At 43.5% G+C, this 21,991-nt stretch overlaps 1 protein-coding gene across 2 annotated transcripts in view; it reads right to left on the bottom strand.

The window, feature by feature from the left end:
• SPATS2L (spermatogenesis associated serine rich 2 like) overlaps positions 1 to 21,991 on the bottom strand; it is a 170,801-nt gene that overhangs the window by 140,386 nt on the left and 8,424 nt on the right. For both annotated transcript variants that reach the window (XM_062189686.1, XM_062189678.1), the window contains exon 2: positions 6,290 to 6,339. The gene's annotated coding sequence lies outside the window, so the exon portion shown is untranslated. The remainder of the gene's footprint in view (positions 1 to 6,289; positions 6,340 to 21,991) is intronic.

Here is a 21,991-nt window from a genome sequence, read left to right as displayed (position 1 = left end):
TTGTACAGGTGCTCTCACACATGCGGTCCCTGTAAGAGCTGGGGATAGGTGGCTACTGCTGCCTTCACAACAGAGAAGAGGCAGCAGCAACCCAGAGGGCTGTGGCCCGTGTTCTGCAGCCTGGCTGCTCACTAGGGGCAGAACCAGGCTTAGAGCACAGGTCCTCTGGTCCAGACCATGATGCACATGCCATCTCATATGCTCTCCTTCTCTGGCCTTGTGAAATCCTACCTGATGGTATTTGACATTTCCCCCCGTACAGAATCCCGTGTTGAAGGAAATCTTACAGGGAAAATAAAACAGAAACACAGCTATTCTGAACATGTGTGCACACGTGTGTGTGTACACACACATTATATATATATATACACATGCACAAGGGAGCTTCAGAAAGTTCTTTTAAATGGAATTAATAGAGAGTTTGAGGCGCCAGCATTGTGGCATAGCAGGTTAAGCCTCCACCTGTGATGCCAGCATCCTATATGGGCATCAGTTCGAGTCATGGCAGCCCCAATTCTGACCCAACCCCCTATTAATGGCCTAGGAAAGCAGCAGAAAATAATCCAAATGCTTGGGCTCCTGCATCCACATGGGAGACCTGTAAGAAGCTCTAGGTTCCTGGCTTCCATTGTAGCCATTTGGGGAGTGACCAGCAGATGTAAGATTTCTCTCTCTTCTCTCTTTCTCTCTCTCCCCCCACCCCCTCTGTGACTCTTTCAAATAAATAAAAAAAAAAATCTTCAAAAAAAAAAGAGATAATCTTCCTTTTCCATGATTCATTTAAATTTTTTTAAAGATTTATTTATTTCAAAGGCAGAGTAAGAGACAGAAGGATACACACACACACACACACAGAGAGAGAGAGAGAGATTTTCCATCTGCAGTTCACTCTCCAAATGGCTACATTGGTTAGGATTGGGCAAGGCTGAAGCCAGGAGTCTGGAACTACATCCTGGTCTCCCACATGCGTGTCAAGGGTCCAAGCACTTGGACCATGTTCTGCTGCCTTCCCAGATGCGTCAGCAGGGAGCTCAATCAGAAGTGGAGTGGCCAGATTCGAACCAGTGCTCCGATGATGAGTTGCTGGCATCGTAGGCTGCAGCTTATCCTGCTGAGCCACGATGCCAGCCCCTTCCATGAACTTTTTGAAGCTTCATTATATATCTTCCCAATCTTTTCCACTTCAACACCAGCCGAGTGGCTTGGGAAAAGTTTCAATACTGTGAAATGTCAAAGCTAATGCCTTAGTACTGATATTTGCCAATAAAAAGAAATGCTGCTGAGATGTGCTTCCTTTTGATGTGGTAACAAGTTTACCATCTTCTACACATTTTTACTATTAGTAGTAAGCAGCCTTTGAACTCCATGGCAGGGGTATCTGAGACATTTTTATCTCACATGTTTTGAACATGTATTCCCCATATATATTTAGTTGTTTGTTTGCAAGTTATATATGTGTATATATTAGCATGTTGTATACCTTTACAAAAAACAAACAAAAGTGGGAAAGAAGGATGACAAAACTGATGTACTGTTTGCTAATCATAGAGTCACAAGGCAAATACACACAGGATGAGACACATAATTAACCACAGTGGATATAAATTCATATGCCTTCCAGATAACTTGGAATTTTTGGTGGCCAGCTTCTGGCCAGATGTGACTTGATGTTCACTGTCATTACCTCATACTACAGTAGACAAAGGTTCATGCAAAGATTTGTCATTCTCTGTTTGTAATAGTAAAATTATCTTTAATTTATAGGAATTTTTTGCTGAGTTTTAAAAAACTTTTGCTAGCTTGTGAGAGTTTGCTAAAACTACAAAAAAAAAAAAAATGGTATTTGCAAATCCAGTTAACCAGGGCAGAATATGCTTCACAAAATATCCAAGGCTCAGGAACCAGTGGAGAAGCCAGCAAGAAGCCCTGAGCTGGCATTTCTACCCTCCTGTGCTCCACGTCACACCTGCCCAGCTGACATGTGGACCTAGGAATGGTGCCACTGTCAACAGAGGCACCACCAGTTACTGTAAGGTTTCATGATAATAAAATGAATGTAAATGCAAGTTTTAATCAATTTATTTTCCCACCCAAATGGATCTTCTCAAGAGCCCCTGCAGCATACATCCTACTTGGGAGGCCACTTTGCAGTGCAGTGAGGCAGCTGTTCACTTCCATCAGCCAGCTTCAACCACAGGGCTCTCCAGGCTGAAAACTTCAGGACAAGGACCTAGCAGCCCAGCCCAAAGACAGAACTGCATCATTTGTTTCCCTTTTAAAGATTTTTTAATGATGGACCGTAACCCCTAACCAGAAAAGGGGACAAAACAATTCAGGCTTGGCTGTGCACTGCCCTCTTCACTACCAGTCCCATCAGAGAACACAGCATTCCCAGCACCCCCTGGAAGCCCTCCAGCTGCTTCCTCCTCCCTTCCTCGGGAGTAACTACCATCCCAATACCTGATTTTTGGCAATAATGCTCTGGCTTTTCTTTATAGTTTTAGTCACTCAGGTTTGCACATATAGCAATGGCGTTTTACCTACTTTCATACTTTATATAAATATGATGATTGCTAGCATTCTTTCACAGCTTCTTTCTTCCAACATTAGGTATGCAGGACACATCCACGTTATTGGGTATAGCTCTAGTTCATTTTCTTATTGCTGTTATCATATTAAAGCACGCAATCATACCATCATTTAGTCATCCATTTTACTACAGATAGAGAGCATTTTACACAGGTCTCTGTATATATTTCACACAGAGAGTGGGCAGAGAGAGAAATACCTATGTACCCATTTACACACACATACAGGTACACACAAGTACCTAGCAGTCAAAAAAACAAAAGAAAACATAAATGAGAGTAAGTCCAGTTCATCTCTTGGCAACCAATTTTAATATTAGCTAACTTTTATGCAGCCACGAGGAAAGTTCGTTAAATTCCTATATTTTATTTCCATAGTTTTTCATTCTGACACATTCACTAAATCTAAATCATGACATTAAATGCATCTTACTCTGTTAAAAAGTAGTTTGAAAATTTCCAATAGATTTACAGATTCCTCCAAATCTCTCTTCCATTCTTTCCTTTTCTCTCTTCCTCCCCCTTTCTTGCATATTTTTAACTCATTGTACTCATCTTTTTCCTGTTAATGAGGAACAGCATTGTGTATGCTGAGGATAAAATGTTCATTCAAATTTTAAAGCAACTTTTCACAAAAATAGTTTCAAATTAACATTGCTCAAGCTAAAAAGCCAGGTTATTCTGTGGCCAAACGAAGGCGTATAAGCACGAATAAGAGATGAACTCCAAATCTAGAGTTGCCAATGTTCTTATTACCATTTGGTATTCTCCAAACCCAGGGCAGAAATGGGACATCCTTAGATAGCAATAGCATGGCACCAGGAAAATCTCCTCAGCCTGTCCCTGTCCCATGTTGACACCGACATAATGACTCACATTTATTACCACGCCAGGCACCTACTACGCATCAACTCATGTGACAATACTTTACATATATTAGCTGTTTAATCCTCAAAACAACCTGATGAGGTGGTGCTATTATTCTTCCCACTTTGCAAGAAGAAACACAGGCACAGAGGGGGAAAGTAACTTGACCAAAGCTACAGATAGCTGGTTTGGGATTCAAAACCATGTCTCTTGGAATCAATCTATATTCCATGGTATTACCCTGCAAAATGTTAGACTCATGGTTGTTGGCATTGTTATCACTATTTTGATAACAAAAGCAATTCTTTTTTTTTTCTTTTTAATTTTTTTTTTTTTTTGACAGGCAGAGTGGACAGTGAGAGAGAGAAACAGAGAGGAAGGTCTTCGTTTTGCCATTGGTTCACCTTCCAATGGCCGCCGCGGCCGGTGCGCTGCGGCCGGTGCATCACGCTGATCTGAAGCCAGGAGCCAGGTGCTTCTCCTGGTCTCCCATGCGGGTGCAGGGCCCAAGCACTTGGGCCATCCTCCACTGCACTCCCAGGCCATAGCAGAGGGCTGACCTGAAAGAGGGGCAACCGGGACAGAATCTGGCGCCCCAAGCGGGACTAGAACCCGGTGTGCTGGCACCGAAGGCAGAGGATTAGCCTATTGAGCCACGGCGCCAGCAACAAAAGCAGTTCTTTAAAACTGGGGGAGAATATGTGGACCATGAGGGTGAAAGATGTACATACGCACATCTGTTTTGATTTATGAAAAATCTGTGAAAAACAATTGTAGCCCAGCAAGTCACTAATTCTAGGAGAACTAATTAAGAAATGAGTTAAGGGATTCAATAGATACCCAAATTAGTCATTAGGGGCTCAAAGATCTGGAATTCTGGTCTAAATGCAGCTTTGGCACTGGCTTCTAAAATAAACGTGACCGGAAGAGTATGACAGCTCACAATTAAAATGGATTTATATGACTTCTGTGTCCGCATGGGACAGGCCTCTTCTTAATTGAATTCGGACACCTCTTCAGTCATTGTGGGTTTCATCTGCCATCTTCCTAGCCTTGTGTATGTAACTGCTGGCAATAGGTTCATCCTGACGGAGAAATCATGTCCATCAGTGATGTCTGCACTACAAGCACAAGAAGATAAAAACAAAGCCTCTGAGCTGTAATTAGAAGATTCCCTAAGTGTGCTCCTGTGGCATATGTTTTAGGCTCCTACTGACTCGCAAGGCCAGCTACAGAAGGGATGTCGAATGTCATCGTTCTGGGACGAGCGGCCTACACAAGTAGCATCCCGACATGCGATTAGAGTCATCTTTTGCTTGCCAAAACATTCCTGCTTTCCACCTCTAATGCGATTAGTGACAGATAGCTGGAGGCATCTCATTCTCCCGATGAAAATATGATCAGAATTGTCTTCAATCGCCCCGTCTCTGCATCGGGCTGCTGCTTCCCAGCAGAATCACTGGAGTTTCTGATTATTTGGTATTGGTTCCAAGAACACAGGAATTGACTGTGCCCCTGCTTGTCTGAGGGAAGAAGGCTGCCAGGATCTACACAGTAACTCTTCAGTTGCCCGACCAAAAGCAAAACTAGGCTGTGTGTGTGTGTGTGTGTGTGTGTGTGAAGACAGGGAGAGGGAGAGACAGTGAGAGAGAAAATCAGTTTGTTTCCATAATAATCCTCTTTGAAAATCCATAAAGTGTTTTCTTGGTGATTCAGATATTAGGTAGTAAAATATCCTATTCCATTCATGGAAAATAACCACCTTCCCCCACTGTTAATGGTTCTTTTCCAAAAGTTAGTCATATTACTACGAAAGCTTTGGGTTTATGGAAAAAGAATCAAGCCTGGATTAAGTGTTAATGGAAATATCCAGGAGGCAAAATAAGGCCTCATTAATTTGGACTACCTCAGCCTGGAATTTATGAACATTTGACAGGGTCTAGAGCACGGATGATCTTTTCACAAGGAATATATGGTCTGCTAAGCCAATTAATTTCAACAAGACTGCTGGGGGTGGGGAAGCAAAACTATTTCAGGTTAAGTATGAACCTAAAACAACACACCAGCAGCAAGTATTTCCAATATACTCATTCAGTACCAATAACCAACAGCAAGAATATCTACCCATTTATTGAACGTCACCCTTGTGCAAGTTCACCTTACATACATAAGCCTGCAACATGGCAACAGCTCTGCAAGATAGGTACGATTATCCCTTTCTTAGAGAAGAGGAGGTGGAGGCTGCAAGAAAGGAGTGCCCAGTGAAGACTGCAGGGTTAGGAGGCAGGGGACACAGGCAACCATGCCCTGGCTACCGGCTCACAAGCTCTTGCCCAGCCCTCTCCTACTCAACACTGACAGAGCACCCTGAGGCCAGGTCACATCACTGGAGTCGAACAACAATGACAGTGACAAAAACGGCTCGCTTTGCAAGAATGGAGAGCCAGGCAGTCTGGCCCCAGAGCCTACACCCTTAGCCATACTTTTTTTCTAAATTACAAGGATGTCCACAGAAGATCTGCAAGCGTAGGGGTGGGGGAAGGCACTCTAAAGTTTTTCACATGAATGAAACTACTCCAAAGTGAGCCAATTTCAAAGCACATGGGAAGAGGGATGTGAGTGCAGCAGGAGTGTCTCAGGCCCACTGGCGCCCACATCCCTCCAGAAGTGACTGCAGCCTATGTCCTATGAACAAGAACTTGCTCTGAGATCCCAAGAGGCAGTAGAGCTATCCAAGACTTGATGGGCCTCCGGGAGTCAGCTGCAGGTGCGAGGACGGTCGGCCAGGTAGGCAGCAGGAGGTCATGAAGAAGGAAAAGACCATTTCTACTTACCTGGGAATCCTCAGAGATGTTCAAGAAACCAGCCTGGGTTCTGGAGTGTTCTAGGAAGAAAGGGAATTTGGGACGTTAGGCAGGGCTCACGTTAGTAGACACACTACCCACTTCCCGTCACACCTGCCTTGAAACAAAGGATCTGAAGTCAAGCAGATGGGAAATTGGGCCTCATCCATAATTATGAGACCTTTGGTATACAGAGTAACCCCTGAGCCTCAGTATGCTCAACTGTAAAATGGGGATAATCCTAGTACCTTCCTCATAAACTTGTTGACTGGAGATATATAATATATACAATCATTCAGCATACCACATAGTATATAAGTAACAACACTAGCTAACATCACCACTCACTTAGAAAGTGGCTAGCATTGTTCTAGAGACTCACATAGGCTAACTACTTTGATACTTGGAAGCAGGCATTGTTATCATTGTCATTGCACAAATTTCAGAAAACAAGGCACAGACAGGTCTCATGAAAGCACACCAGGCGCGCTGCTGAGCTGGAACTCTAACTGTGGCCATCAGGCCCAGAGGCCGACCCACCACTCATCCACTCAACCATCGCTTCAGGTGCTTCTTGAGAATCCTTACGTCGCCAGTGCTCTCTTGAGTGCTGTGTGGATTCAAACATTCTGCTCGCTGATCCTACAGAGTCAGAAGATCCACCTCCACGAAACCACCAGACAACAACAGCAAGGGAGGCACCGGAAACAACGGGAAGTCCTCGGGAAAGGCTGCTGGCCCGGCTCTGACACCAGCTCCCTGGCCTTTCTCTGAGCCAGCTGACCTCTGGGCTTCCTATTTAAGTGAGAGGAGAGACCTGGAAGCCCCCAGGTGCAGAGATTCTAACCTACAACTCCAACTTTCTCCCAACCAGACTTTTTCTCCTCAAAATCTGTTTTGGGGGGTATATATTATAATCCTTCATTTACACAACAAACATTGACTGAACACAATGTCAGATGCTGTGAACAGGGCCAAGCTATCAACACAAGACGTGGCCTATGATTTGTACCTAGCTCTGGATGCATGATGAAGTCTGGTCACAGGAAATCCTGGCAGTCAGAAGACAAGGCAGCAATGCAGCCCTAAGGACAACTGGATATAATCCAGTCTGCCCCAATCTGAAGCCTCAGAGTGGCCCTGGGAATTCTACACCAATCCTGGCTCGGCTGCCCCAGGTGCACAGCAGTCTGGGAGGAGGCTGAGTGCCATGGTAAACTGGTGGGGGTGGGTAAGAATGTCTATCAAAAATAAAGCAGAAACTGGACAGGAAGCAGATGTTTCAGCTAGAATTTGGGTTTGTTGTCTAACAGTAATAGTGTCGTGTGCAATAAAATTATATGTATGTGAATTCAGCTGGTACTTAAGTACTTGACTTTGACTTCTTAAAAAAGATTTATCTGAAAGGCATAGCTATAGAAAGGGAGGGAGACACACACACACACATACACACACATATCTTCCATCCACCGATTGTCCCCAAATGGCTGTAACAGACAGGTCTGGGCCAGGCAGAAGCCAGGAGCCAGGAACTCCATCCGGGTCTCCCACATGGGAGGCAGGGGCCCAAACACTTGGGCCATCTTCTACTGGCCTTCCAGGTACAGTAGCAGGAAGCTGGCTCGGAAGCAGAGCAGCCTGGACTTGAGGAACCAGCACTCCCGAATGGGATGCCACAATCTCCAGCGTCAGCTTAACACGCTGGGCCACAACGTTAGCCCCTCTTGTCTTTAACAATAAAATATACCAATCCTCATTTTGGCAGCAATCTGTGTGTGTGTGCCCATGTGCACCCCTGTGTGACTCCTTCTTTGGGAAACATTTACTTTCACACAAGACTCAACTGCCTTATTTAAAGATTAGTTAGTTCATCACACTAAGATACATTTTCTTTCACAAAAACTCCTTGGAGGGGAATAATTTGGTGTGCACACTTCCCTTAAAAGAAAATTGATTTTAACATATGCTTTTGCAAATGCTAAAAAATACTATTTTCTGATTTTCTTTATGTACCACAAAAGGTAAACATTGTTGTGTTGACAATGTAATAAATGAGTTGTCAAATAAAATATTAAACATTGATAGATTTAATTTTTAATAAGACTTCTAAACACACCCCAAATTATCCATCAATCTTTGACATGGGAAGAAGCAGGACTTTAGTAAATTCTTTCCCTCATTATAATAGAAGTCAGCACAGAATGTTTATGGTTCCCATAAAGGGCAACAATGGAATTTTTTATGGAATGGTTTAAGATTTGCAGTAGATGATTTTAGAAGGCACAAAATAGTCCACCACAGGGCTGGCGCTGTGTCGTAGTGGGTAAAGCCACCGCTTGCAGTGCCGGCTTCCCATTTGGGTGCCAGCTCAAGTCTTAGCTGCTCCACTTCTGATCCAGCTCTCTGCTATGGCCTGGGAAAGCAGAAGATGGACCAAGTGCTTGGGCCCCTGCACCCACGTGGGAGACCTGGAAGAAGCTCCAGGCTCCTGGCTTCATATTGGCCAAGCTCCAGTCTTTGTGGCCATTTGGAGACTGAACCACTGGATGAAAGATTTCTTTCTCTCTCTCTCTCTCTCTCTCTCTCTCTCTACTTCTCTGTAACTCTGCCTTTTAAATAAATAAATCTTTTTTTTTTTAAAGTCCAATACATCATGTATTATTTTGATATGTATCCAGGTAATGGAAACACAGTCTTTGCTCTGGTTCTACCAAAGTGCCGTCCTGCCTATGGAAGTCTACATTGAATTTGGTTCCTAATTTGTCCCTGAGAGGAATGTCAAAAATGTCTGACGCAATGACAACATTGGTGTAGTGCATGCAGAACTTCAAAGATGACAACTTCAAGCAACAATATTCATTTGCAGATATAAATTACAGCTTTCTTAAAGGTTGAAAAGAATATAATTGAAATGTTAGTGGTGATCCCTGAGGCAGAGAATTATGGGTAATTTTTCTTCTCTATGATTTGCTTTCTAATCTTTCTATAATGAGTATGTTTTAGCACAAAACTTTGAAAAAAAAGTCTCCAGCCTCATGATATATTACAGAAGAGCCTACTGTAGTAAAAAATGAAAAGCTTTAGAATAAAACAAACTTAGGTTTATATCCTAGCCTGCATCATTTCTGCCCTTGTGTTCTTTGAAAAGTTACTCAGAAGCTCAAGAGTTACACACACTTTTTACTTCTAAAATGGGCATAACAGCACATGCCTTGACGCACATGGAAGACATGTTGGGCTTTACTGGTAACAAGCAGGAAATAAATTTGTTGGTGTTTATAACTGATGCATCGGGCTATTTGTTTATAGAAATACTGTGAGTTTGGAACAGGTAACTTTCAGAAATCCAACAGTTAAAAGTTCAGAAACAGAGTGAGTCGGAATGGACTTCCATCCCACTCGTTTTTTTCCATAACAATGATCAGACTCCTATAGTCCAAGACTCTTGGGTTCACCTGTACTCACTAGCTTAATCACCTGTACCTTCTCAGAAATTCTCTCACTGGGGCAGGAGTTGGAGGAGGGATAAAGCAGACCCACTTAAGGGCAGGGAAAGAAACCACAGTTACCATGATCAAGATCATCCGTGTTGTCATTCCTACCCCTTTCGATTAAAATGAGCCAAACATATTACGGTAGAGCTTAAACAAAAAGGTGAGGAACAAGGGTACAGATTCTCTGACTTTCCTTATGGCAGTTACGTTGATATTTCCATCTGGTTCATCTGAAGCTAGTTCAATCAGGTTTATGATAAAATATAGGTACTCAAGAAAATATGGCTGTTGGGGATATATTGCCCTTGGATATATGTTGCTGTACCTTGACTACAGCAAGAAATATTGATTTAACTGGCTTTAATATCAAGTCAGGTATTTGTTGACAGGAGGAAATGAAAAACATCAAAGTCATGAAAAGCTTGATATATGGGTCAAATCCCATTTCCGCTGACTCCAAGGGATGTCCAAAGTCCTCTGCTGCACTGGAATTTTTGTTCGATGGCTACTTGCTCGAGTCACAGATAACAGGGGTTTTCATTATAATGGGATTTGCTACATAGATGAATATTGGTATAGATTTTTATGTAGTACAATTTATTGTAGAAAATACAACAGAAAAATAATCATTACATACTTAACCTTCCTCATCTCTCAACTCCAGGGGCGCACCTTGCTTTCCACCTAAGGGATGCACGCTATTTCCTTTCCATCATCTGCTTCTTTCCATCCCTCTTCCAGTGCCTAGTACAGAGCAGACACTGGGGAAATGGCTGATGGAGAAATGGTACCAAAGGACAGGAAGGAAATTCAGAATAGTTCCCTGTGTAGGAGAAATGAAACTCGGAAACTAATTCAAACTGAGAATACCAAGCAGGTTTAGCCACCACTGCCTAGCATCTCAGTGGGATCAGTGGGCCTTTGGCTGGCTCCCTACTGCTAAGTGATCACAGACGCTTGTCTACAACATCCAGCACCTAGCTCACATCCCCATCCCTGGGAAATTCCAGGGACAGAGTTCAATCAGTAACTGCCAAAACATCTTCTTATTTTTAAAAAAATTTTAAAAATTTATTTAGTTATTTGAAAGGCAGAGTTACAAAGAGAGAGAGAGAGAGAAATCTTCCATCTGCTGGTTCATTCCCCGAATGGTCACAACGGCCGGAGCTGCGCCGATCCAAAGCCAGGAGCCAGGAGCTTCTTATGGGTCTCCCACATGGGTGCAGGGCCCAAGGACCTGGGCCATCTTCTACTGCTTTCCCAGACCACAGCAGAGAGCTGTATTGAAAGTGGAACAGCAGACCTGCGCCCATATGGGATGCCAGTGCTGCAGGAGTGCCTTTATCCATTATGCCACAGTGCCGAACCCAAACATCTTCTTAAGGGTCCTATAGTACATCCCAAGCAAGAGTGGCAAACAGACCAATCTTGTCCTCCTCAAGGACCGAGGGGAAGGGCCACCTGTCATGGCAGTCTGAGCACAATAAAAGCCAGGGAGGCTAGCCCATAGAAGTCTAGGCAAAGGGAATAAGAACATCCCCAGGGCTGGAATTCACTATCTTGCAGCCGGGCCAGAAACAGTCTCTTAGCTCTTACCTCCGTAAGCAGGGCTGAGAGGAAGAATCAAAAGAGACTTCCAAAAAGCCTGCATGAGCATCACCCAGTGTCAAAGTTCCTAACCTACTGTTCTCTTCCCTTTTCCCCTCCAGCAGCATGATTACTTTGATAATCAAAGAGATTCTACAATGTGATCATGTTGGAATATAGTCCTCTACTTTAAGGCCTCTTTTTTTGCGCCTGTTTTTAAATTGAAAGCTAAAATATGCATCAAATCCAACAGTTGTGTTTCTATTTTAGCACAGTTTAGGGGCCAGAGCTGTGGCATAGCAGGTAAAGCCTCCGCCTACAGTGCCAGCATCCCATGTGGGCACCAGTTCAAGACCTGGCTGCTCCACTTCCAATCCAGCTCTCTGCTATGGTCTGGGAAAGCAGTGGAAGATGGCCCAAGCCCTTGGGCCCTTGCACCCACATGGGAGACCTGGAAGAAGCTCCTGGCTCCTGGTTCCTGGCTTCAGATCAGTGCAGCTCCAGCCACTGTGGCCAACCAGGGAGTGAAGCAGCAGATGGAAGAACCCCCCTCCCAAGCCTCTCCTCTCTGTGTAACTCTGGCTTTCAAATAAATAAATAAATCTTAAAAGAGAGAGAGAGAGAACAGTTTAATAGATCTAAACGCCTACTTTCGTGGAAGTCATCATTGCGTTCAAGGGAACCACCTATTGAAGCCAGAGGGCACCCCTTCGTCATCACAGGAACATGCCTTGGGAGTGCACCCTGGCTCTGAGAGATCCCAAGCGAGGCACTGGGGATTTCCAGGCAGAGACGGGATGAGCCCCATTATTACTAGATAAAGTATAAGCAAAGAGCAAGCCAGCTCTCATGAGGCAGTTTATCCCCAGAGTAGTGTAATTTTACATATACTCCCATTTTTAAATGGTATTGTAAATGGTACACTAGCTCCTCCTCAAAGAGGGATGGCCTGTACCTGCCCACTGATTAACAACTTAGAAATCCTGAAAAACTCTGAGTTCACCACAGAGTCTGTTGAACCCATTTGATCCTCCAAACGACCTTTGACTATGCAACAGTCCCATCTCCACTGGAGAGCTGTGGGAGCTGAGGGTCAGGGACAGCAGTTCTTTGTCCAGCATTAGACAGCTACCAAACGTGGGATCCACGTCTTCAATTGGAATCTGTAGATTCTAGGCTTCATTCTCTGTTCTATTCTAACTACTCACTCAAATATAACTTGTTGGGCTCTACCTACCTGCAACTCTCCGTGGGGAAAACACTGCTGACAGGCTATGTTGGTGGCTATGTTCTGTCAGCATCCAAAACCTTTAGGGCTGGTGGCTTATGAGCGACATTGACATTTTAGTAGTGATTATCACTGAGGTGAAGGGCTGTGGGTAATTTTTCTCTGTTACCAGAATTAAAACAATTGAAGGAAAAGAACAGTCCCCTAATATGCAAAGCTCAAGGGTCATACAAATTTAAGAAATCAAAGATAACTTTCTTGACTAGACAATAGTTGGTTATAAACTCTCCAACAAAGCACTCTTGCATATGAAATACTACCACTAGGGTAGATTTTTTTTTTTTTCATTTTTACTAAGAACAGAAACCTACAAGATGACAAGCCAGGATTACCCTATTAAAAGACAAGTTCAATTGTTCCTTTGTTCTAAGAAAGTGTGTGTTCGGTACTGACTGGCAATCCCTGCACCTTCATCTTCTTATTAATTATGCATTTTTCCGACAAAATTGGCTGCCACACTACATGCCGTAAGTCAGATTTGAGAGCTGCCAAGATAAATGTTCCAAAAAGCTGACTTTTTAAAGACAACCTGTCAGTTCACCGGCTAATTCTCTGGGGGTTTATCCCAGTATACTTTCATATTTCCCCTACACCTATACTTAGACCTATAGTAATTATTTCAGATCCTTCCAAAAGTCTTCTTCTAGCTGAGGCAAAAAGCCTTTCTTCCTTTCAACCCCTCACATGCAAGCAACGATGGCATCAATTTACTTCGGGTGTTGTTATTGCTTCATTCCTAATCTGATTTATGTGAAACACTGTGATTCTTGGGGAGATAAGTTATTGTGGCCAAACAACTAAAAAAAAGAGGGTTTTTTTTTTTTATTATTGACTAAATTTTTTTTCTCCCCTGGGGTTTTCATTCATCAAATAATCATATCACTGCTTCCTCTCCTTCAGTTAACACCTCATTTTAATGAGGCTTGGTTCCAAAACATAGAAGAACATACACAAACAAGAGGTACCATACTGAGTAAGCCAAGAGTTCCAGCCAAGTGTCCTATCTTTGACGTGGCACCAAGTGACATTTTGTAGGAGCACAATGGTTACTATTCATTCTGCCAGCCTCAAAGAGATAGGCATGAATGCATGCCAGAATGGGAAAAGCTTAAGCTTTGAAACCAGACAGCTGGCTTCCAGCACCAGCTCCACCACCCTATCTCTGTGACCTTGGGCAAACTACTTATCTGTCTTCAGAGCTTTCCCATCTGAAAAACCGGGGTAACAAGGCTTGCCTCTCAGGGGCTGTGCACAAGTTAAATGACAATTTTTTCTGTGAAGAAACTAGACTACAACCTGGCACATCGGTAGACACTAAAGAATTGCTAGGGTTTTTTTTCTGCCTCTTCGGAAAATGCCATTAGCAATTCAATTCAAATCTGTTGTCTATGCACAAAACAATAACGTACAGAATATTAACTGTAGTGTTCTTTATGATCACAAAGAATTGGAAAATTTAACTGTCAGGAAATGATAACATTGTGCTATACTCAGATATTGAAATGTATGCAGTCATCCCAAATATTTCTCAAATAATATTTTATGATAAGGAAATTTTTACCCTACAATATAAACTAAGAAAGTAGAAGAGAAAACTGGTATAATAATAATAGCTCACATTTGCTGAGCATATGCTATGGGCCAAGTGCCAGGCTACATACTTTATTAACATGCATTATCCTATTCCTACAAAAAACTTAAAAGGTGCATACTACCATTGTCCCCATTGTGTAGAAGTAGAAACTGAAGCTTAGAGAGTTTAAGCAACTTACAGTCATGACAGAAGTGGGACAGCCAGGACTGGAATCTCTAAGTGTCTGATTTCAAAGCTTTCTTAACTACTGTGTTATCCTGATTCTGCAGTACAATCTCCCTGTGTGCACCATAAGGCTAGCTGAAAACACACACACACTCACATGGTCACATAAAACACACACATGGCAGGAAACACACTAAATGCTAACAGTGACAATCTATAAGTGGTGAAATTTTAGCGCCTTTTATTTTTTATCCATTTCTGTATCTTCCAAATTCAATGAGTACATTTTATTTTTACAATCAGAATAATTTGTGTTTCATAAAAGAAAACTGTGGGAGTATTCTGAAAAATATAAAGTGTTACACAAATGCTAGCATTTTTATAAAGCAATAGTTTACTCTCTGCCTTATAGATATGGGTTTCTTATGGTTATTATTGCAGACTGCTTTGTATCTAGTCCAACACAAAAAGCATGTTCAAAAAAAAGATTTGTTCATGAATACTACAAAACATAGTACAGAAAGCACCATATGTGTTTTTTATTTCACTACTAATACAAAAAGTCAAAGAATTTGTGTAAAGAAAGTAAAAGAGAAAACTCTTCTCAAATAATACAGAATTTTCTGGTTAGAGAAAACGCATCCATTAATGACATAACGCCATCAGTGCATTCTTTGTCATGGTCATGTCAGTGATACTGTCATGGAGCCATTTAAGTAGGCGCCAGCACAGTGTTTGGGCATGCTTCCACCTGATTACTGTCTGTCCTAGGAGGTATGACTGTGACAGCGTGCTGCAGGGACTCCCAAGGAGTAATTTCCTGTCACCCCACCGATTCGTTTTAAGAGCAACGATCTGTAAAGAGAAGTAAATGGTGTACAAGCAATTCCTTTGAACGAAACAAGTTCATATGAATTGAAATGATAGGGGAGGTCTGATTCGCTTTTACTAACCTGTTTTTTAAGATAAACTTATTAACATGAGGTTCTTTAGATAGGATTTCTAGTAAATTCTTCAAGCGAAAAATAAGTGCAATCGGAAAGTTACTCCAAATAATTTTGTTCCACTTCATCATAGGGGTTCTCTGATGGGCGATAAGTGGACCAACAATGATCATGTTACTGAGGCATCTAAGTCTTTCCCTGCCTGTAGCCTCTTAATCAAGAAAGTAAATAAAAGCAAAGGTTACCAAACTAGCTTTCAAAAAGGCCAACAAAATCCACATATTGATGTCAAGAAGTCTCTTGCAGAGTTACAGGGCTCTGTCTTTGGCCAGTCTTGTTCAACAATGTATCGGTGGCAGAGTAAAGCAGCATTTTCAAATGTGTAATTAATAAGTAAGTGACAGTATCACTAAGTGACTGAATTAGACACTTAGAATTCAAAAATGTCTTGATAAAGAGGAAAAATAATTTCCCAGAAAGAGACAAAATTTGATGGATAAATGTAAAGGCCTCTGAAGAGAGACACACAATGTAGCTCACATGTAGAACAAGGGAAACCTGGCTTGGTAGCGGTTGAGAAGAAAACAGACTTGGCAGTCTTACTTGACTTTGAATATACACCAGCAACATGCTGTCCTCATTTGTAAAGGAGGCCAACGAAGTATCTGACTAGATTAACAAGAGAAGGGTGCCCTGGTCCGAAGCAGTAACAGCAAGCCTGCGCTTCCTACTGCTCAGAACACACAGGGGTAGGATGGGAAGTCAAAGATTCTCATTTTAAGAGTTGCAGGGACAGAGTAGAGTGTTAATAAAAAATAACAGCGGCAAGAACTGTGACCACGCCCCAAAGGGAGAGTAGCAACAGCTATTGCCAAGGGTCTTAAGAGCTCCCATATGGAAGGTGTGTGTTCACTCTGTGGCATTTCGAAGAGTTAAGGGAAAACCAAAGGGGAAGCTTCAGGGACACCGATTTCTGCACTCCTGGAGGAAGGAGACTAAAATATTTTTGTCTTCCTGAGTTTGATAATAAGTATCGGTCCCACCCTAAAAAAAGACATGGCTCAATAGGAAAAGGCTTAAGATCTAGAGGCATAGCAGCTGCTTGTCATTAGAATTCTTTCACATCATAAAATAGTAAACTTACTCAAATGGCAACTGGCTGAATGTAGAAGGGCTGACTGCATTTGGAGGGGCATTAGGCCACAGTACCCAGCATTCCCTTCTAATGTCCACATCCATACTTCTAATTTCCCTTATTTACTTATTTGAGAGGAACACATGCACGTGCGCGTGCGCACGCACACACACACACACAGAGAGAGAGAGAGAGAGAGAGAGAGAGAGAGAGAGGAGAGAGACTATCTCTGGTTCACTCTTCAAATGCCCACAACAGCCAAAGCTAAGTAGGGATGGAGCCAGGAATACAATCCAGGTCTCCTATGTGGGCAATAGGAAGCCAATGACTTGAGCCATCACTGCTTCCCCCCCAGGGTCTGCATCAGCAGGAAGCTGGAGTCCGGAGTCAGAGGTGGGTAATGAAACCAGGCATGTGGATACTAAACACAGTGTCCCAACCAATGCCTTAACTACTAGGCTAAGTGCCTGCTACCCCCAATTTCTCAATGTGACTTTAATGAAGACATTCTAGTTCATTCATATAAGCAGTAACTAAATATGCCTTGCCTTAATGAGAAGAAAACCTGTAAATTTAATGCACACCAGAAGAGTCCAGAAGGTGAAATTATACAAAAGTTTAGAAATTATAAATTAATGTTGCCATGGTAACCCTGGTTGGTATCATCCATTGCAACACAAACAGTTCTTGCTCAGGGCTTATTAGGATCATAAATGAATTTATATATTCAATAGCACAAGCCAGAACTTAATGACATGATTAAATTTCTTTATTTTTAATTTTGGAGTCAACAGATTTGCATTTTTTCTTTGAGTGTTCATGATCTTGAATAACTCCATACTGGGGCAAATTACAGTAGAGTGACCAATTACTTCAAGAGCTGAGGAAGTCACCATAAGTCCAGTCCATGTTCCAAATCCCATCCACCATTCAGACTTCATGAGGGAAGAGGTGTCAGAGAGAAAGCACAAAGACCTGCCAGACCAGGACATTAGCAGTCACTTCTCCCTGTACCCATCACAGGCCTGCCCATAGTATTATAATAAATAATTTGTCGATCAGAAGTATGTCGGGGCAGGCATTTGGCATAGCAGTTAAGACACTGCTTGAGACACCCACATTCCATGATGGAGTTCTGGAGTTCAAGTGCTGGCTTCAGGTTCCTGCTAACTCACACCCTTTGAAGCAGCAGGGATGGCTCAAGTAGTTGTGTCCCTGATCCCCATGTGGGAGACCCGGATAGAGTTCTGGGCTCCTGCCTTAGGCCTGGAAGTGGCAGGCATATGGGGAGTGAGCCAGCAGACAGAAAAGCTCTGTCTCTCTTTGACTTTCAAATGAGCAAAATAAATTTTAAAAAATTAGCCAAAGTGATGGTATGTGAGATCAGACTATTTTACTGCTGTTCACAGCACTTCATGATGGCAGTACACCTGACTACTCAGATTCTAAGAACTGTTTTGCCTATTGTTTTGTTATCCTGGCAGAGGATGTAAAAAGGCTTTTTCCCCCATGGCTTCCTAATCCCAGGTGAATATTTACACAAATGCAAACCATTATGCCGTATTGGACTTAAGCAAAATGTGACAGCAACTTCCTCCTGGTGCTTTCTCACCACTGGATGGGTGAAATCTGGGTCCCCTGACGCAGAGCTGTTACTTCTTTAAAAAAGGAAAAAAAGATTTATTTATTTACTTATTTGAAAAGCAGAGTCACAGTCAGAGAAGAGGGAGGTCTTACATCTGCTGGTTCACTCCCCAAATGGCTGCCAACGCCCAGAACTGGGTCAATCCAAAGCCAGGAACCAGGAGTTTCTTCTAGGTCTCCCACGTGGGTGCAGGGGCCCAAGGACTTGGGCCACTGCTTTCCCAAACCATAGCAGAGAGCTGGATAGGAAGTGGAGCAGCCAGGGCTCGAATTGGTGTCCATATGGGATGCTGGCACTGCAGGCGTCAGCTTTACCTGCTAAAGCACAGTACCAGCCCCTCTTCCTTAGTTCTCTAGCGGTGTCAGGGAGGGTCTGTAAAATTATCCAATGAAAGGAGCATATGTCTAAGAAGTTTAGTATTTGCTCCATAATAAAGTGTATTTTAGGCCCTGGTGGTGGGCACTTGATATCTTGTCTTATTTAGTCATAACAAAATCATAACACAACAGTAGATGTTATTAATTTCACTTCACACTTTAGAAAACTGAGATCCAGGAAGGTTCAACAATTTACTTCCTATGGGTAGCCAATCACATGAGTCAAAACCAGTTCTTTGAAATGCCATCACTTGTCTTCCTTTCCATAGTGGTCTTAAGAAAGAGAAGAGGTTTAATAATGTAGGCTTCCCATATTAGAAGGCAAGAAAAGAGAAACTTGATATTTGAAGGGTCTTTTTCTGGTCCACACGGGAGATGAGGACCCAGATGTTTCCCTAATTTAAGAAAATTAGCTCTATCCTTGCCTTCCCCTTCGCCTCCCAAGTTGCACATACAGTCAGATGGGACATAGAGGCCAACAGGGCAGCCACTTAGCAAGCAGTGTTTGATGCCAGGCATCTGGAACCAGGGAATGGCTGACAATGAAGCGAAGTATTCGGTTCTGACAAGACCTGGTGGGGTGGCAGCACTGAAGAGACCTGGAAGGAGCACCTGCCCGGGAGTCTAGCTCAGAGGCTCTTTGTCCCTAGAAGGCTGGGAGAGGCAGCACAAGAACCTTACCCAAGACAGTTTGGGATTCTCCCACAAGGACTCAAAGCAGGGACTTGGGAACATGGGAGGCAAAGAGGAAGCTGGTGCACAAGTGAAAGTGTGGGCATTTGAGAACAAGGCTGAATTATGGCTGTAGGTAGACAGCATAGTCAATCCAAGGCTGAGTCCCTAGCACCCAGATGCAAGGCAGCTGTGCTTCCCCTGCAAAGGGCTAAACTGGTCCCAGCTCCTGAAACGAAGGGAGAACTAACCACACAAGCGTGGGCACCACTCCTCTCAGGCCATTTTCTGTAGATGTGTGACTTTCAAACTTTTTTTTTATTGGTCTAGAACATTTTGCCCACTATGTAAAGCAACTAAAATCAGCTACTCAGGTTGAAACCCAGAAGAGATGTTCTCGGAACCCCAGTAGCTCAGCAGAACTCGGCATGCAAACCACCACTGGAGGAGACACTGAGTCACATCGCCCGCCCATCACACTTCACTGGAATCTAATCCTGCCCAATTGGCCTCTTGATCGTCCTGGGTTTCTGCCTCCCATACAACCTGGTAAGCTCTGCCTTCCATCCACTAGATGGCTTTTATATGTGAACGTATAAAGCTCTGTATTTCTCTTAGGACACAACACACTATTTGCTGGGTCTTCCCTCAAAGCCTTTTGGAGCAACGGATTCAGATGCTGCCCTCACTTCTGTAAGGTGCCTTTGGCACAGCATTTTGCTTGATGCACAATACTGTCTGATGTGCATACTACTGAGACTTGCAACTCATTGATTCATGAACTCGCTCAGGATCTCAGAACGAGGATCTAGGTTGGGGAACCGGGCCTGAGCCCACTGGAAACAGTCAATGGTGGGGGGCAGGGGAGGGGGTGTCTCAGAGGCCTGGCTGGCAGGGTTCTGCCTGGTGCCCCGCAGGTGGCAGTGTTCCAGGGACTGTGACTTCTTTGTCCTGCCTTCTCCTCCTATCTCCAATCCTGGAACCACAGAAGTTCCTGCTTCCCGCCTCTGAGGGTGACTGAGTAGACCTGGGGAGACAGACAGGCGCAGGCTTTCCACACTGTGCACACTGTGTGTACAGCTCCTGGCTGCACTTTCACAACCTCTCGCTGTGATTCTGGATCTCATGTAAAGCACTCGATACTGCTGGATTTAAGAAACCAAACAACGGCTGCCTCTCTACAGCAGGAAGTCCAACCTAATCATTCAAAAAGCTCCTGGGCTTGGCTCTACAAGGCTCATCTCCTGGAGATGAGGAGAGGTTCTGTCCAGTGGAACGATAATGTGACCCACACGAGTAATTCTAGCCTTTCCACTAGCTGTGTGAAAAATCAATGTGAAATGAATAATGTATTTTATTTTACCTGCTATATCTAAAATATCACTGCTTCTACATGGAATCAAAATTTTAAAAAATTTTAATGAGTTATTTTACATTGTGTTTTTCACAGAAAATCTTCAAATACATGGTACATTTTAGCACTTACAGCATATCTCAATTTGCCATTAGCTATATTTCCAGTGCTCACAGTCACACACAGCCAATGGCTCTGGTGCTGGGCAGCAGGGTTTCATCTTTCCTCTATTCCTATCCTCTGTCACTTCTTTGCTGTAGCAACGTATTGCCTTTAGTGGGGATGCTACCGGCTGTGGTAGACAGTGGGGACCAGCATTAGAGGAGACTTTGATACACACCTGAAGGCAGGGCCCGGGTCACCAGGGAGCTTCTGTGCCATGCTAGCGAGTTCAGAGTTTATCCTAAAGATGCAGCGACTGAGCTGAAAGGTGTTAAGCAGCAGAAGAGTCCCGGTCAGGTTTGCTGTGTAGAAAGGCAGCCGTGGGGGAATGGATTGGAGGCAGGCCAGGCAGAAGTTCCGTACCTGCTCCAGAGAAGGGATGAGGTGAAGGGTAGGGAAGCAGGTGCGAGGAACACAGGAGGCCCTGCCTTTTAAGGAGCTGCCATGGAACACTAAGAGTGAGATGGGCAGAGAGAAGGGCCAAGGGGATCTTGTTTGCTTTGTCTTCTGTCTTTATAAAGGGTGAGAAAGACATACGCAGGCTTGTGTGCTGAAGCCAAGCATGGCTGAGACCCTGAAGAAAGGCCGTGGAGTGGGTCCCTGGGGGAGCTTGCGGGGTGCGTGGCTTCCAGAAGGAGTGGCCACAGGCTGGGCGAAGGGAAGAGGAAGAACCAGAAGGGGAAAGATCCTGCCAGTTACAAGGAAGACAGAACTCTTCCACTGCCAAACTGTTTTTCCTTTATTAGAAAAATAAACACAACATAATTAGACATGGAGGCTTTCTTTTTTTAAAAGTACCGACGTAGCAAGTATAAAATCGGAGAAAGACTAGACACAGCAAGAAGTCACTCATTTCCTGGAGTTCCAGATCTGTGAGCCTGGTATATTACCAAGACTTGAACATACCTTTGGACTTCACATAAACATCATCTCGGGTGATATTCATCTTCCAGACAGCCACGGTGATCGTTTATAGCTGGTGGCCTCTCTGATGGGTCTGTGTCTATGCAGGATGATAGCTAAATATTGCCAACATCACTGTGCATTACCTCACAGGGGATGGAAGAAGAAGCAGGGGTTTTCGGGGTCAGACACCAAACTAATTCATCTGCCCCCTACCAACTTTGCAGAGTTGATCAAGTTATATAACTTCCCTGAGCTTCTGAGTCCCCTTCTTAAAAGGGTGCATCATGTCTGCCTTATGAGATCTCTGTGAGGCTCAGCTGAGATGATCAACGAGGGGAAACTTTGACGATGATGATGATGGATGCATTAA

Source organism: Lepus europaeus, chromosome 1 (genome assembly GCF_033115175.1).
Source record: "Lepus europaeus isolate LE1 chromosome 1, mLepTim1.pri, whole genome shotgun sequence".
NCBI classification, from domain to species: Eukaryota; Metazoa; Chordata; class Mammalia; order Lagomorpha; family Leporidae; genus Lepus; species Lepus europaeus.
The sequence above is the reverse complement of the archived record's forward strand: the minus strand, read 5'-3'. Positions and strand labels throughout refer to the sequence as shown.